Source organism: Canis lupus, chromosome 8, assembly GCF_048164855.1.
Source record: "Canis lupus baileyi chromosome 8, mCanLup2.hap1, whole genome shotgun sequence".
Classification (NCBI taxonomy): domain Eukaryota; kingdom Metazoa; phylum Chordata; class Mammalia; order Carnivora; family Canidae; genus Canis; species Canis lupus.
This window is the reverse complement of record NC_132845.1, coordinates 2,226,910-2,233,035: the sequence shown is the minus strand read 5'-3', so window position 1 is coordinate 2,233,035 and position 6,126 is coordinate 2,226,910. Positions and strand designations below refer to the sequence as shown.

The 6,126-nt window shown below is 38.9% G+C and overlaps 1 long non-coding RNA gene across 1 annotated transcript in view; it reads right to left on the bottom strand.

Moving 5' to 3' along the window:
• Positions 1–1,660: 1,660 nt before the first annotated feature.
• LOC140637508 (uncharacterized) overlaps positions 1,661–6,126 on the bottom strand; it is a 28,125-nt gene continuing 23,659 nt past the window's right edge. The window contains exon 3 of the long non-coding RNA XR_012034597.1: positions 1,661–2,651. This is a non-coding gene — a long non-coding RNA (uncharacterized lncRNA). The remainder of the gene's footprint in view (positions 2,652–6,126) is intronic.

Sequence of the window (6,126 nt, the reverse complement as noted above, 5' to 3'; positions counted from 1 at the left end):
AATATAAAATGCTCTAAATGATGCCCTTTTTTACTCTTATAAATTGAGGAGAGTTTATTAGATGGCAGCTTAGTATTATGTATTGAGGATTCTTACGACTCGGCAATTTCATCTTCACGTGTATTCTTACGTGTGTCCAAAGATGAGCCAGGATGTTCTTTATACGTATTTTTGCCATTTTTAATATCAAAAGCATGGAAAACAGCTTAACTGTCCATCCATAGGAGAGCAGTCAGTGAGCTATGGTATAGCCACCGAGTGGCAGCAAAGTAGGAGACTGATGCCAACTGGCATGTCCTGAGCTCTAATTTCTGACACAATAGAGCAAGGTGCAAAGAAAAGTATATGTTATGCTTCCTTTTTTTTTTTTTTCAAAAGACTATATACCATGTTGCATTGTTTTTAGACAGATATATGATGTAATGTGTATAGAAACCATTCTGGTAGTAGAGAGCCATGGATCCCTAGCCGGAAGGTAACTTTCTTTATGTTTATTTGCTTTTGTGTTCCATTTTCGTACCATGGGCCTATTTTACCTTTTCAATAATAATAATACTGCCAAAAGTCCTAATTCAGAAATTGCCGTTAAGCAAATTATTTAGCAAAAAACTTTTTTTAAGATTTTTTTTTATTGATTTGACAGAGAGAGCACACAGGCAGGAGGAGCACCAGGGAGAGGGAGAGGGAGAAGCAGGGTAGAGGCAGTGGGAGAAGCAGGAGCTTCTGAGCCAGGAGCCCCACTGAGCCAGGAGCCCCACAGGGGGCTTGATCCCAGGACCCTGGGATCATGGTGGGAGCCAAAGGCAGGTGCTTAACCGACTAAGCCACCCAGCAAAAAACTTTTAAAATAAAAATAAAAAAAAAAAAAACTTTTTAAATAAAAAAAAAAATAACCACTTTAGAGTAAATGCCTGGGATGTGTGCCAATTTTTCATGTAAACTAGCTTGTAAACAACAAAATAGCATCATAATACCTACTGAAAAACTATTAATTCTAGAAACTGGGATTCAGTGGGGGCATATATTTTAGAGGAAATGGGAGACTTCTCATTTTTTATATTACTCCTTAAGCCTCTTACACAACACAAAGTTCATTATTACTCTTGTAATATATGCTTTTAAAAACTATGAAAATGTCACTGTACTGCTTGCATATGTACACAAAGACCTCAACTACTCTCATTAAAGGCCGGCTGTGGATAAGGATATTGTGACTGCAGAGTGCAAACAGCACAATAAGGACCTGGGGTTGGGGGCGGGGGGGCTGTCTACATATTATTATTGTCAGTATACATATGGAAAATTATTAGATCCATTTTGTTTTATCTCAAAGGAAAAAAAGTCTTGCTCTCCCTTAGGCTTTTGCAAATGAAATTATAAGAAGGGAATTGGGGGCCCAGAGAGAAGTCCTAAAGAGCTTAATTTGTGGGTTTGTAGATCACTGCAGGGGGCCAAAGCCCTCCAGATATCACTTACGACACACACCTTCACTTGCCAGTGGAAACAAGTTTTAAAAATAACAACAAAAAGAAGCAATCTGGTTTTGATACAACATAATTGGAAGTGACATATCTTGAGAACAAAAGTCTTAACACTGTGATGCAATTACTAAATTTAATATCAAAAGACACATTGGAAAAAAAAACAAAAGACACGTTGGAGAGCGAGTTTCTAGCACAGTTGCTTTGTTTTAGTGATGAGATGCAGAAAATAGAAGTGACGTGCTCATGCGAACACATTCAGTGAGTATCTGGGCTGAGAATAGAACAGACTTTCAGGCATTTGGGATGAGAAAGTAAAACAGAAATCATTAGAATGCATTCTGCAGCGATATAAAAGGAGCAAAATATGACTGGAAAATGTGAGGAACGACTGACTCAGGCACTTTTGGCCGTCAGTAAACAGTAAAGAGTTTTGGCGTCAGAGTGCTTGGGTTTGAAGCTCGGCCCTCGCACCTGCTCTCTGTGACCTTGAGCAGTCAGTGTACTTAACCTTCGTCTCCGTTTCCTCCTACGTAAAATGAGAAAAATAGTAATACTCGACAGTTCTCAAAAAAAAAAAAAAAAAAAGGTCCTTAGAAGCCCATGGCAGGCCAGAGATAGGGTGGTGGCCTGAAGGCAGGTGGCCTGAAGGAATAGCACTGAGGTCAGAAAGCTACTTTTTGACGTGTTTGACATTTTTGGATCTTTGCGGAGGCAGGCCACACTCAGGCCTCGTCGTCTAATGGAGAAAGGGGGTGAGGTCTTTTTCCACAGCTCACAAACCACCACAGAGATAAGATATAAAACGTATGATAAGGTGACTCGAGCCATCCAGCCATGCCGAAACCTTTTTCAACTGGCAATATAGCAATTGGAAAGCTCTTGACATTGTTGCTGACAATTTTATACCACAGAGAAGACATTTCAAAGGAAGTAGCTCCCCATGTTGCAGGATTGCCTGGCCTACTGCAGAGCAGGTATCCTTCCTGGGGGCCAGCTGCATACCCCGCCCCCCGCCCCCCCCATTTCCACCAACGCCAGTTGAGAACCATGGCTGGAGGAACCGAAAGACCATTCTGAGTTTAGTCTTTCCAACAAGAACGGATTGGTGATGGAGACATATGGAGAACTTGAGGAGAAAATGACTTCTTATCCGGAAGATTGTGGTATCTAGGAAGAGGAAAGCCAGATATATAAGACATACTAGACCAAACCTCCCCAAACTATGCCCTAGGAATATCTGAATATCTGTTAAAAAAAAAAAAGGCTCTTTGGTGAAAACTGTTTGGAAAACACCACATATTCAGTCATCTTTAGATTCCTAATGCCCATTCTTAGCATGATTATAAATGGTCAGAGAGGCCTCATGGTAAGAAACCAAGTATGAAATATTTCAAAAGGGAAAACTCTTTTCTCCATATACCTCTTAATATGTTCTCTTCCTATGGCCCTTTTTCCATTTCTGCTGTAACAGTGTTCTGTTAACAATTTAAAATGAGCTTTTCTGCACAGGTTTAAAATATTTAAGAAAAGGTATAAAATAATAAGAAAACATAGGTCAAGAAATTAGTAGAGAAATTTCAACTCTTCCACTAATTTTTGTTTGTTTGTTTTTTATGTAACAGGAATGTCAGTACTTTAAGATTCTCTCTTCTCATCCTTTAAATCAATCATAAATTCCCAGTTGTCCACAACTGGGTCAATTTCTTTTTTGAATGGCCATTATAGCTATGAAAGCTCTCCCTACTCTTTTTCAAACCCCAACTCCAGGACTCTCTTCCACCTTCTCTTCTTAGTAACTTCACAGAAAAGTAAGTGTGAACTCAATTTTCTCTTCTGCTCCCCAACTTTTACCACTCCTTTATTGTCTTTTGTCTTATCTGAAAGTCACACTCTTACAATAATAATAGTTATAACAACTTCCTTTGTTGCATTAGAACCTTCTTCTTAGGGTTCTACATAGTTACAGTTGACCTTTGAACAATGCAGGGGTTTGGGGGGCTGATACCCCCACCCCACACTGTCAAAAACGTGCTGTCAAAAATCCGCATATAACTTTTGACTCCCCCAAAACTGAACTACCAAAAGCCTACTCTTGACCCAAAGCCTCACTGATAACATAAATAGTGGATAAACACACATTTTGTAGGTTATACAATATATATTGTATATTCTATTCCTACAATAAAGGTGGCTAGAGAGAAGAAACTTATCAAGAAAATCGTAAAGAGAAAACACATCTACGTTACTGTAGTTTACCAAAGCCGTGCGTAAGTGAACCTGTGCAGTTCAAGCCCGACTGACATCATCCAATGTCAACTGTATTTTCTAATCCTTACGATAATCCCAGAGAGTAGGAATTACCTCAATTTTATAAGTGAGAAACTGAAGTTCAAAGAGTTTATGTGATTTGTCATGGGGTCAGTGAATGAAGACTCTAAAAGTCTAGATCCCATCCTTGACCTTCTTCTACATTTTTATTATATCCTCCCATCCAGCTCCATTCCCTCAGGATATACAACCATGGTCAAGCTCCTCCTGTTAAAAAAAAAAAAAAAAAAAAAAAAAAAAAAAAAAAAAAAAAAAAAAATTCCTGACCCCCTTCATCCTTCGCTAGCAACAACCCTAATTCTCTTAATCTTTTCAGGATCAATGTATCTTTTAAATACATGCTCACTTCTTCATGCTCATTGCTGCCTCCTTGAGCAGGAGTGTACCTCAGTCTATTCCCTTTCCAGTTGACCTTGCACGTTACGGGCAACATTGTTTTTCTAAAGTGTAGTTTTGACCATGTCAGCACTCGAGTGCCTCCTCTCAAGAAAGGACTTTGTCCCTAGAGCTCTGTATACATGTGTGGTGAACTACCAGCATCAAGCTATACTCATTCTTCATTAATTTAGTCATTCAACAAATTACTATTCGATGCCAGTCATGAGCAATCCTAATGTTTTGTCTTATCTCAGGTCCTTTATTACCTGTCCCCTGGAGTATCTATAACGCCTCCATTCTACCAGAAGGAATGTTGAAAACAAAGGTGCAAAACTGATCATGGCATGCCCTGCCTACAAAAAGCTTAAATTCCTTTACCTGGCATCCCAAACCCTCAGTTATCTTGCAAGTTCCCTTTGCTTATTAAAACTGCTACTACCAAAAACACAAAAACAAAAAAAAAACAAAACAAACAAACAAACAAACAAATAAAAACTGCTACTACCTAGATTGGTCTGCCTCTTTCTTTTGGTCTTTCTTTGTCCTCTGAGACCAGGGGCCAGTTTCAGATTACACCAGGGAAGCTCTAAGAGGGTTGCAAACCAGCACATCCCCACCCCTCTCCAGTCGTACCAAGCTATGTCTAGTTCCTTGAACATACCAATGCCCTTTCATGATTATGGGTCTTTATACACATGGTTATCCTGGGACTTTCTTCCCCCTTCCTCGCCAGAGGAGCTAATTCATATATATCTCAGGTCAAACTTCTCTTCTTTTGGCAAATTTATCTGAAGTTCCTATCCCCAGAATTAGTTTCCTTCCCACAGATATGGGTTCCATAATAGTTCTTATTGTTTTTAATTGAAATTCTTTGTTTAAATGTCTTTTGCTAAATTATATGTTCCTGGAAGGAAGGGGGCAATGTCATCTTAGTATCCTAAGCACCTACCTCTGTTTCTGGCTTACAGAAAATGCTTAATAAATATTTGTTAAATAACTAAGCAAATACTAGACAATCGAGGGAACAGCAATACTCACTCTTTGTCCACAAAAAGTCTAAAGAGTAAATAGTGGAAGCACACCGTTATTGCCACACTACTAACCGTGTTGCTTACGTGTTTTAAATGAAACTAACTTTTTAATGAAGGAATTTTCTTCCCAAATGAATGATAAACAGCAGATGATAGGAAATCTTTAAATATATTCATAGATCTTTTGTTGTCTGGAGTGATTTTTCTGAAGTATAAATATGACCATAGAAAGAAATGAATATGAAAATCGAACCAAAAAGACCATTGGGTAATTTTATTCAAATATACTGGAGCATTAAAATTGGGTTCCTCATACAGTAGTTTTTATTATAAGTAGACCTGAAAGTCGTATTCCCCCATTCATAACTCCATGGTTATTCATTAAAATTCCTTTAACCGGGGCACCTGGGTGGCTCTGTGGTTGAGCATCTGTCTTTGGCTCAGGACGTGACCCCAGGGTCCTGGGATTGAGTCCCACATTGGGCTCCCTGCACGGAGCCTGCTTCTCCCTCTGCCTGTGTCTCTGCCTCTCTCTGTGTTTGTCTCTCGCGAATAAATAAATAAAATCTTTATAAAAATAATTATATGAGAATACTAATAGTAATTATGGCAACAGATATGACAACTCAGAAGTGGATGATATCTTAGCAAAATAAGCATTACCAATGTTGACTTAAGAAAGAGGGAAAATTTGAATAGACCAAAGAACAGAGATGAGAAAAGCGAGGAAATTTCAACCATTGAAAAGTGATTACATGCAGCTCAGAGAATTTCATTTAAAAAAAAATTTTTTTTTAATTATTTGAGAGAGGCAGAGTGTGTGTGGGTTGGGGGGGGAGGTGGGAGGAGCAGAGGGAGAAAGCTAATCTTAAGCAGATTCTCCGCTCAGCATGGAGTGGCTGGGC